The sequence below is a fragment of the Bubalus kerabau genome, chromosome 15 (assembly GCF_029407905.1).
Source record: "Bubalus kerabau isolate K-KA32 ecotype Philippines breed swamp buffalo chromosome 15, PCC_UOA_SB_1v2, whole genome shotgun sequence".
Lineage (NCBI taxonomy): Eukaryota > Metazoa > Chordata > Mammalia > Artiodactyla > Bovidae > Bubalus > Bubalus kerabau.
The window spans coordinates 55,716,822-55,728,674 of NC_073638.1; the positions used below are offsets into that span (position 1 = coordinate 55,716,822).

The 11,853-nt window shown below is 45.9% G+C and overlaps 1 pseudogene; it reads right to left on the reverse strand.

Annotated features, from left to right (window-relative positions):
* Positions 1-10,714: 10,714 nt before the first annotated feature.
* On the reverse strand, positions 10,715-11,643 carry LOC129627860 (ubiquitin-conjugating enzyme E2 G1-like; annotated as a pseudogene).
* Positions 11,644-11,853: the final 210 nt, after the last annotated feature.

The window sequence follows — 11,853 nt, forward strand, 5'->3', positions numbered from 1 at the left end:
AAAATGACCGCAGGCTTGGCCACTTAGAACAACAGATATTTATTCTCTCTCATTTCTAGGGGCCAGAGGTATGAAATCAGTGGCATTATGCCAGTTTACAAGTGGTGGGCAGCGCCTGGCTTCCTCATGAGTCTCTAGGGGAGAAACTGTTTTCTTATCTTTTCCAGCTTCTAGAGTTACATATATTCCTTGGCTCACAGGCTCTTTCTCCGACTTCAAAGCCAGCAAAGAAGGAACTTCAAATCTCTTGCTCTGTTTCTGTTGTCTCATCTCCTTCTGCTTTCTGGATCTAGTCGAATCTGTCCCTGACTGCCTTACAAGGATACATGTGATTCCATTTAAAGCCCATCCAGATACTCCAGGATAATCTTCTTATCTTGGGATCCTTAATTTAATCACATATGCAAAGACCCATTTTCTCCTCATACAAGGTAATATTCATGGGTCTAAGGATTAGGACCAGATATCTTTTGGGGGATGCCATTTTAATCCTGCCACAGATACCAATCAAGTTATTCATTCTCTTGTAGCTTCAGATTTCTCATCTGAAGAGAGAGTTATGCATGCAAATATATGTAAATTAGGAAACCTGCTAGGAAAGGCAGGGGTCTGAAGAGCATCTTGTCCTGGACAGATGAGTCCTGACTTGTTAGCAAGGTCCATGGTGATGAGTCCATGGTGGTATAGGGAAAGGACCTCAGCTGGGAAGCCTGTGACTTGTGTTCAAATCCTGGCTCCATTGGCAACTTGCAAATCACTTTGCATATCTGGAGTATTTTGCATTTCCAAGAAACTCTCAAATGTTAGTCCAGCCCTGAGAGAATGCAGGGCAAGGACCTCTCAGACTCCTGTAACCATGAGATGTTATGATTATAGACCTTCACTTTCCTGGGGTTTTCCTATTGCTAATGCATCTTGGTCCCTCCTCATTTCAAGGTTTAATTTTTTTATTTGGAAGATAATTGTTTTACAAGCTTATGTTAGTTTCTGCTATACAACAACATGAATAAGCTATATGTATACCTATATTCCCTCCTTTTTGAGCCTCTCTCCCACCGCCCATCCCACCCTTCTAGGTAATCACAGAGCACCTAGCTGGGCTTCCTATGTTATAAAACAGCTTCCCACTAGCTATCTTATACATGGGGCTTCCCTGGTGGCTCAGACTGTAAAGGTCTGCCTGTAATGCAGGAGACCCAGGTTTAATCCCTGGGTCAGGAAGATCTCCTGTAGAAGGGCAGGGCAACCCACTCCAGTATTCTTGCCTGGAGAATCCCATGGACGAAGGAGCCTGGTGGGCTGCAGTCCATGGGGTCACACAGAGTCGGATGCAACTGAGTGACTGACACTTAGTGTACATGTCAATGCCAGTCTCTCAATTCATCAAGCTCTCTACTCCCCCCGTGTCCACAGGTCCATTCTCTGTGTCACTATTGCTTCTTGCAGACAGGTTCATCAGTACCGTTTTTCTAGTTTCCATATATATGCATTAATATACGGTATTGTTTTTCTCTTTCTAAAAGACTTACTTCACTCTCTGTAAGATATGGTAATCTATATATGGTAAGATATATATAATATATATATATATATTATGCTGTGTGCATGGTCGTTCAGTTGTGTCTGACTCTTTGTGACCCCATGGACTGTAGCCTGCCAGGTTCCTCTGTCCATGGGATTCTCCAGGCAAGAATACTGCAGTGGGCTGCCTTGCCCTTCTCCAGGGGGTTTTCGCAACCCAGGGATCAAACCCAGGTCTCTTGCATTTGCAGGCGGATTCTTTACCATTTGAGCCAGCAAGGGAAGCCCAAATATATATATATATATATATATATATATATATATATATATATATATATATACAATGGAATATTACTCAACCAAGAAAAGGAATAAAAATGGGTCATTTGCAGCAGTTGTAGCAATGTGGATGAACCTAGACTCGGCAAATAAGGCTGATTTTCACTGAGCCCTCTGGAGGGAGTGTAGTGTCCCAAGGGAGTGGCAGGCTGTTGCAGAGCATTTGTGGTGGGGGAGAGGAGATCCCCTTTGCTTCTCAATTGCTTCTAGCCAAGCTGTGTCTACACCAGGGTCAGCAAACTACAGCCGTGTCTGAATGATCTGTGAGCTAAGAATGACTTGTACAGATGAACACTTGCCATCACTTGATTATAGGTAGTGATGACTAAGCTCCAGATGTCATCCTCTGAAATGTCTGCCCTTATCGTTGGTAGACCTATAGTAAAAAGAAAAAAACAACTGTACTCAATTATTTACTTTAAATTTAATGTATTATAATTTTGTGAACATTTCTCTCCCCTCCCCTCATCCTCCTCTCCCCTCCCCTCATCCTCCCCTCCCCTCCCCTTATGCTTCCCTCCCCTCCCCTCATCCTCCCCTCCCCTCCCCTCATCCTCTCCTCTCCTCTTCTCTTTATGTAGGAGAGGACTACATAAAGTCCTTGCTTGGCCTCTTGTCCTGCAAAATCTCCACCAGCCCTACATTCCATTCAAATTAGTCTCAAGCCATTCCCAGATCTACCCTGCACTTGGAGCCAGAAGGATCTCCCAGTGCAGGTCTGGCACCATCAGTCCTCTGATGAAAACTGCCAGTGGGTTCTCTGTGTCCTCAGGATTTCTCTAGCCCCTTGGCCTGCTTACTGCCATTTGCAGTGTGGGCTCTGCCTTTCTTGCCTACTGCCCCCCTACCCTCCTCCAGCCTTGCTGAGCTTCTTTCAGTTCCCTAGGGCATCGTGTTTCCCCTACTGCCAGCATTTTGCACAAACTGCTCCCCCTTCCTGAAAGCCCTTTTACCCAAATGCAATTCTTGGTATGTCAGGAGTCCTCTTGATACACCTCTTCCAGAAAGCCTTCCTTGATTCCACCCCTTCCAGGCTGTCATGTGTCTCCTCTGGGCTTCCACAGTTTCCAACTTCTGTCTACTGAGCATTCAACAAGCTTTTTAAATACCTGTGACCTCCATCAGCCTGGGAGCCTCTCAGAGCCAGGAGCAATTTGATTCTGAACTGACGACCCTTGTTTCTCACTGGCCATGTTCCTGCTGGCTCCTGCCACTCGGGGAGGATGCAGGCTAAATGTCAGGGACTGCAAGTCACTGTCCCCATTTCATTCCTTTCATGACTGCAGGTCCTCATCTGTGCACTGCAGGCAGGGGGACCCCTGGTCCTGGATGGACTAAGGCCTGGATCAAAGGTAGGAGTGGAACTGTGGGGACATGGATGGGGTGGATGGGGCAGGAGGCAGTAACTGAGTTTCCAGATGCTTTTATCATTGCTTCACAAGCAACACCAGACTCTGGGACTGCATGATCTGAGCAATTTCAGCCAAAGGTCACCCTTCAGTGGTCAGCTGCAACCAGCCTGCCTTGGACCCTGCCCAACTCCCTACCTCCCCCTCCCCTGAGAGCCAGGAATAAAAAGGACCTGGCTGGCCATGCTTTAGGCGTGAGTTCAGGAATATGCATGTGTGAGCAAGTGTGAAAATCTATAGGTAAGTGTCTGCAGGAATATCAGTGTGTATATATGTGTTCCTATATATGTGTATATGGTGTACACACTCCTGTCTGTTCCTGGCTCATGTGTCTGAATGTGCCTGGCTGGGAATGTGACATCTTGCATCTGCAAAGCAGGAAAGTCAAGCCCCTTAGTCCTTCCAGACTGTGACATTCTGCTCCCTGGGGCTTCCCTGACGCTGTACCCTGCAATCTCACTCCAAAGCTCTGTCTCACCTGCAGCCTCAGGCTCCCAGACGATCAGTGCCCTCACCCTGCTGCTGTCCATCCAGGGATATTGGGGGAGACCTGGGGTCCTGAAACATGAGGATGAGTCCTGAGGGCGGTGAGGGAACACTATTGATGCTCCACCAGATTCCCTTCACCGTGACTCTGCACCCCATTCTCGGTTTGTGTCATTCTTTCTAACACCTTTCCCTGCACATCACCTGGGCTTCCTGGCTCCAGGAGGACACAGTTCCAGGAGTAGATTAGGGGAACACTACTCACAGTATAAGTTTACATCACACCCTGCTGCTGCACCCAGGGGCCCCTCGGCCCTGACTGACTGGGGAAGCCCAGCTCCTTGCTCTAAGCAGTAACACACTCGGGGCATCGTGTTTGTTGCCCCGAGGGATGGGCTGAGGCTGCTCCTGGTGTGGGTCACACTCTGCTAGCTGCTTCCCCTTCTTCATTCTGCTGCCCCAACTTCTTCTCCAGTTTCTCCCACGGGCATTTCCTCAACAAATCAGGATCACTCGGCTCCTATCCTGTGTCAGAGTCTGCTTCTGGGGAATTTGAACTAAAACAGGGAGCTAGGCTTAGAAACCAGGGACCCCAACTACCTCCACACCACCTGGCTGAACAAAGAGCACGAAGATCCCACAAGGGGATGGGTGTCTCCAGAGGCTCCCCTTGATCTGCCATGTCCTACCCTCCTCGCTGTAGCCCCCCAAATCTCCCCATCTTTACTGTAAGCCCAAGGCCCTCTCTGAAGCACCCCACAGTCCTGGTTAGGAAGATTTCTCAGCCTGCTGAGTCCCTGTTTCTGAGGGTGTCCCCTTAAGCCATCAGCTCCCGTTAGAGGATGAAGCAGTCACAGTCAGAAAGCAGGGAAAGAGACATCCTTCCAAGTGGGGTCAGTGAGGCAAGAGCTGCTCTGCCAACGCCCTCCACATGCTGACTTCAAGGTGGTGCAACTGGGAGCACATGGGAGTCCAGGGGACAATACTAGACCTTCCGTTCCTCAGAGGGGGCCTCTTATGGTAGAAAGGGCTCCATTCTGGAATACGGGATTCTTCATCCCAGTGGCACATCTGTCATCGTCTGGTTGAGTAACTTCAGGCAGTCAACTGATGCTCAATATCACTGTCTGTGAAATCAGCAATGGAACACAGGGAATATGCCATTCAGAGCACAGGATGCAAGCTGCCCACCCACCCATGTGCGCGACACTCTCTCAATGAAAGAATTGGCTGCTCACCTGTCAGCAGCTTCATTTCCCCTGTGTCACTGGAGATGCCCAAGGACCAACCTCAGGCTTGTGAGAATGACAGGGTAACCACAGAGCCCTAGGCAGTCCTACTTAGAGTCCACTTTGGAGACCGATGGCTATTTTTGCTTATGTTATGGACCATAACAGGGCTGTGTAACTGGCTTGGCCATGTGTTCTTGCTGACTTGACATACTACCTTGCTTTTTAAAACCAGATGACTTTTCACACACACTGTCTGGTGGAGGGAGAGTTAAAAGGGTTCCCCCTCCTTTCTGTCCCACCTGCCTCACCTATATTGCCTCCCTGGCTTCAGAAAGAAGAAACAAATTCCCCAGGAGCTCCAGGCCAGGGCTGGGGCCCAGTGGAGCCTCAAGACGGGTGGGCTAATTGGATGGGGCTGGTGTGTGTGTGAGCATCTGGCAGGGTCTGCAGTAGGGCACAGCCAGGTTGCATTCCCTTTCCATTTGTGAAATGAATAGAAATAATGCAGGTTTAGCTTGTTCTGTTTCTTCAAGTGAAAGAATGTATTTATTTTGTCAGGTTTCCTTTCAGTATTTTAAATCATGGTAAGATATAAGCAACATAAAATCTTTATCATCTAAACTATTTTAAAGCGTACAATTCAGTGGCATTAAGTACATTCACACTGTTTCAACCATCACCACCATCCAACTATAGAACACTTTTCATCTTGCAAAAGAGAAGCTCTATACCCATCAAATAAAAATTCCTCATTACCCTACCCCCATGTCCCTCTTTTCTAAATTTGTGCAAGGATTGGGTTTGGTGGTGTCATCTCTTTAATCAATACATATCAGTGCTTTCCTATGTGCCTGGCACTGCGCTAGGGCTGACACAAGAGCAAGTCTAGGGTCTTCGCTGACTCTGATGGTGTAGGATGCAACAAGTCTGAACAAAACCAAAGAGAATTTTTTTTTTTTTTGTCTCTTCATTCAATAAAACTCTCCTGACCCTGTGACCAAAGAGGGCAGGAGGCAGTGATGGAGGACACGTTCTCGCCCCAGAGGTGCTCACATCTGGTCCAGGAAAAGAGGGCTCCAACCACTAGCCATGCAGGCTTCCCCTCCCCAGGCCTCAGCTTTTGCAAATTCCACCCACACTTCCTCCCTGAGGAAGCCTAGGGGAACCAGCACCCCACTGCCTCGGCTGAGGAAGAGCACAGCACCGGGAACCTGCATCCTGGGATCCAGCCCGGAGCTACCAAGTCACACCGGGCGAGCCTAAACCCCTAAGCCTAACCTGTCCCCTGCCCTCTGGATCTTATGCTGCTCTCAGTTTGGGACCATCAATCCCCAACACACACACACACCAAGTGGCCCTTGTCATAACTAAATGAGATCATGAATATGAGTGAACTTTGCCAATAAAAGTGCTCTGGGAACATGAGAGCTCTGATTACAGTCTTCTGTGATTTGTAATTTAGAGGAAGGGGCATGACTATCCCTGTGGGCTGACGGCTCCACAGCTGTCTCTTGATCCCCTCCCACCCGGCTTCCTGACACAGATGTGAACAGCCCCAGCCTGTTGATTCAACCTGCCCTCTGCAGAGGACATGAATAGTCCAGAGTTGGCCACAGACGGAGCAAAGGTCACATAGCAAACAGGCCTGCCCTGCCCTTCTCGGGCAAGTATTTTATTAGCTGGCCTACTAGATTATCTTACTAAAATAAATGTGTAAATACTTCATATTGTCCCAAATAGATCCATATTGTCCAAATAGTATTGGAAGGAAACTTAGAGACTCTCAAGAGTAATAGAAATGCTACTCTTGGTACAGTGTCTCCACGGCTACTGCTATTACTACTTTGCTCTACAGGTGATGATAATAGCTAATATTCTGTTCCAGGCATCATGATGAAAGTTTTATATGGGTTCATTAGTCTTCACATCATTCCTGTGAGATAGGTTTTATCCATATTGGACAGACGAGGTAACTGAGGCATATAGATGTTGAGTAACTTGCCGAGGGTCACGCTGTTACATGGGGCAATCTGATCTGGAGCCCCCATCCTCACCCTTCTATGGGCTACCCTGCACATCAGGGAGACTGAAGGAGTTGGTTCAAGGTCATAGAAAGAGGAGTACCTGACTCAGGCCCTGACACTTAGCCCTACAGTCAGGAATAAGCCGCCGTGGAACAGCACTCACTTCTGCTCTAGATGTGACGCTTGAGGTCATCTGCTGGGACTTCATGGGCAAACTCTCCCAGAGAGGATACAGGAATGAGATCACCTCATCAGTGCCTAGAAGAAGGGTGCCAATGTACTAGTGGAAGAGAGGAAATCAGATAGTACTCAGTGAAGTCTTAAAGGTCTAGTGGGCTCAACATGTCAGGTGGAAGGAATTGAGAACCTCAGCTACAGGGGAGTCAGACTGACCTCAAGCTCTTTGCCACAGGCCTCCACCATTACTCCCTCCCAGGAAGATCACGTGGGGCACCACAGAGACCTACCCTCCACCATTTTTCACAGTCAAAAAGCCACAATCTTGGACTTCCCTGGTGCTCTAGTGGTTAAGAATTTGCCTGCCAATGCAGAGGACACAGGTTTGATACCTGTTCCAGGAAGATCCCACATGCCTGAGGGCAACTAAGCCCGTGCGCCACAGCTAGTGAGCCCAACCACTCTGGAGACCCTGCTCCACAAAAGAAACCATCTCAATGAGAAGCCTGTGGACCATAACTAGAGAGTAGCCCCACCTCGTTGCAACTAAAGAAAGCCTGCAAGCAGCAATGAAGACCCAGTGCACTCAAAAATAAATTAATTTTTTTTAAAGCCCAATCTCTTGTTCTGACCCTTTCTACAAAGCAAAATCTTAAGCTTTTGGTGAGAGACAGAAACAAACTTTGTTCCAAGGACCTAGGCAAAATTACCTTACCTCTGAGGGAAGAGTAAAAGCAAAATCATCTACTTCTTGGGAGAGAAGAAGGAAACTTTCTCACTGCCCCTAGAACACAGTCCAAGACCCACTGTTGCCACAGAAAGGATAGAAAACCCTTATCTCCCCTTGGGGTGGCAGGGCTCAGGAAACTGTCTCCTGCCCAAGCAGTACCCACCAGGCAGAGGTGGGTACTACTGGAAGAGGGGCAGGAAACTGTTTCCCACTCCAGACTAATCACAGATGTGTGTGAGTGCTCAGTCACTGTTGGGTCCGACTCGTTGAGACCCCATGCACAGTAGCCCACCAGACTCCTCTGTCCTGGGGCTTTTCAAGCAAGAATACTGGAGGGGGTTGCCATGCCCTCCTCCAGGGGATCTTCCCAACCCAGGGATCGAAGCTGCACTTTGGCATTTCCTGCATTGGCAGGTGGATTCTTTACCACTGAGTCACCTAGGAAGCCCCAACCACAGATAGAAGGTAGAAAATAGTTGCCACAGGAAAGAGGTTGAGGAAACTGAGAAACCCCTATGTCCATGACCAAGGTGTATAAGGGCCCGCCCAAGACTCAGCTAAACCCACAAACTGAGGATCCACTGTGCCTGCCATGACCCTATCACCGTATAATAAGCCAGTAACAGTCTACCACCCAGGGAAGAGACGAGTATGGAGAGAGATGTCTCCTGTGATATAGAAATACAGGGACTATGGAAAACCAAGAGAGTTGGGCAAAAGCCCTGGGAAAGACTTCATCAAAATTTTAAAATTTGTGCTTCAAAAGACACTATCAAGAAATTGAAAAGACAACCCACAGAATAGAAGAAAATATTTACAGAGCATATATCTGATAACAGGCTCATGTCTATATATTAATATAATATATATAAAGAATCTTACAATTCAGTAACAAAAAGACAATACAATTAAAAGTGGGCCAAGGACCAAAAGAGACATTTCTCCAAATAAGACACAAAAATGGCCAATAAGCATATTAAAATATGCCCAACATTATTAGTCATCAGGGAAATACAAATCAAAACCACAGTGTCATAATACTTCACACCCACTAGAACAGGCACCCATGGCAGAAAGTGAAGAGGAACTCAAAAGCCTCGTGATGAAAGTGAAAGTGGAGAGTGAAAAAGTTGGCTTAAAGCTCAACATTCAGAAAATGAAGATCATGGCATCCAGTCCCATCACTTCATGGGAAATAGATGGGGAAACAGTGGAAACAGTGTCAGACTTTATTTTTTGGGCTCCAAAATCACTGCAGATGGTGATTGCAGCCATGAAATTAAAAGACGCTTACTCCTTGGAAGGAAAGTTATTACCAACCTACATAGCATATTCAAAAGCAGAGACATTACTTTGCCAACAAAGTTCCATCTAGTCAAGGCTATGGTTTTTCCAGTGGTCATGTATGGATGTGAGAGTTGGACTGTGAAGAAAGCTGAGTGCCGGAGAATTGATGCTTTTGAACTGTGGTGTTGGAGAAGACTCTTGAGAGTCCCTTGGACTGCAAGGAGATCCAACCAGTCCATTCTAAAGATCAGTCCTGGGTGTTCTTTGGAAGGAATGATGCTAAAGCTGAAACTCCAGTACTTTGGCCACGTCATGCAAAGAGTTGACTCATTGGAAAAGACTCTGATGCTGGGAGGGATTGGGGGCAGGAGGAGAAGGGAACGACATAGGATGAGATGGCTGGATGGCGTCACCTACTTGATGGACGTGAGTCTGAGTGAACTCCGGGAGTTGGTGATGGACAGGGAGGCCTGGCGTGCTACAATTCATGGGGTTACAGAGTCAGACATGACTGAGCGACTGAACTGAACTGAAATGAAAATAAAAAAGTCAGAATGTAACAAGTGTTGACAAGGATGTAAAGAAAAGAACTTTCAAAGACTGCTGGCAGGAATGTAAAACCGTGCAGGCACTTTGAAAGGCAGTCTGGCAGTGCTTCAAAAAGTTAAACATAGAGGTACCATTTCACTTATCAATTCCACTCCACTCCTAGATATAGACCAAGAGAAATGAAAACAAATGTTTACGTATAAAATTATATGTGAATGTTGATAATAGCATTATTTTTTATTGGAAAAAAATTATATTTTGGAAGAACTCACTAATAAGGTGATAGAATTCCAAAATCAAATTGCATGAAAATATACATTGCAATTTCTTTGTACAATAGGTGAGAAAACTCTGCAGTATCAGAAGAATAGAGGCAAAGAAATATGAAGGGCTAAGGAGAAGGGATGAGGATAAACAGCATTTTTAACAGCAAACCCAGAAGTTAAGTAGAAAGCCTGTAGCTATGCCTGCTTTATTCATCCATCCTCCACATTAGGTAACTGAGGGCAAAAAATAAAACCAAATCAGAGTTTTGTGTTGCTGGGAGTAAATTTCAATCATTTTAAATCTGAATTGAATTCAGAACTAACTCTTTTTAGTTCCTAGGGATAATGACTCAATTCAAGAGCTCTTAACAACAACAACAAAAATGTTATTGCTGTATCCAATCTGAGAGATGGGTACAGGTACAATACAAAGTTACAAAGCATCTAGTGACGACGACCACTCCTCTGAAGTCATCATTAAAAATCAAGTAGTTGCTTATTGAGTACTTGGGTATTTGAACTAAATGATTTGAAAACTTCCTGGCAGACAGAAGAGATAAAAGTAAAGGGGAGTGTGTGAAAACAAAGAAGATATAAAAGTTTAGTAAGTGGAAAAAGTTTAATGAAGCCTCAGTTGTTTAAAGGAAATTAAATGGAAGCTGTTAATCCAAATTGCTTTTTATCTGACATGCTTTTAAACCTGAAAAGAAACAACAATGAGGAAAGAAAACCTGCTAAAATGTTTTAGAATTTACATGATTCTTATTCTACTGCAAGAAAGTGTTATTTGGTACAAGGTGTATTTGTGGATGTACATGAACAGTATATATACTATCCGGATCATGTTGTGCTACGTACAGGTCTTTACAATTCTTCCTGAAGGGTTAAACAGTTCATTAGATTTCAAGATGCACAATCATCTGTAAGCTGGCATTTGTTAGGCTCTTGCCAGCATTGATACTGGCATGTTTTATTACAGTCCAGTTCCAGCCAGTGCTTGCCAGCGTGTTACAACAGAAGTCCAGCAATAGGTGGGTAGAGTGCAGGAAAAAGTGCCATGTTTCTCAATTGGAGACCCTGAAATAAGTGAAGTTACAGCTGTTGAATAAATGTCACTAAAAAGAAGCTCTTGGCTTCTTCTTATACAGCTGGCAACTGTCCTCTTGACTTCTCCCTTTCTGTCTTCCCTCCATTCTTTTGCAGCATCAACATTAGCAGGTGAGTCTCCATTGGGGTCTGCCAGCATAGAAATGACACTAATCATGATGATTTCCACTGTGTGAATAGGCAACTAGCATTCCTCTGGCTTTTCATAACCATATTTATCTTCCCCAGATTTGTGAAGAACAGAAAAGCATACATCACCATGTTTATCAACATTTGGATGCTAGATTTCGGTAATGAATTTCATTTTAGGAGGCCAAAGGGGATAATCTTCTGGGAAAGTGAGATGAGCTCTAAAAACACCACCTTCGTAAAGTGTATCTGGAAGAGCAATAATAAGAACTTCCCATTGGTAAAGATCATTGTCTCTATGAAACCTTCTGAAAAGCCTTCTACTGGATTTTTGTTGAGTTCTGCCCGGTGTCTTCACTATAGCAGTATCAATTGCAGCTCAGTCATCCTTCCCCAGCAAGGACCCAGGCTGGCACTGGGGCTTCCAAAGGACTGCACACAGGCTCCAGAGCTGCTGGAGCTGGGTGTGCTGAGGAACCCAGGTCCCCACGACTGGAGCACCGAAGCCGAGGCAGGCTGGTCTGTGGCAGTGGTAGCGGTGCCTCATTGCCAGTGCGAGTCCGCTCGCCTTGATAATAGCATTATTCATGATAGCCA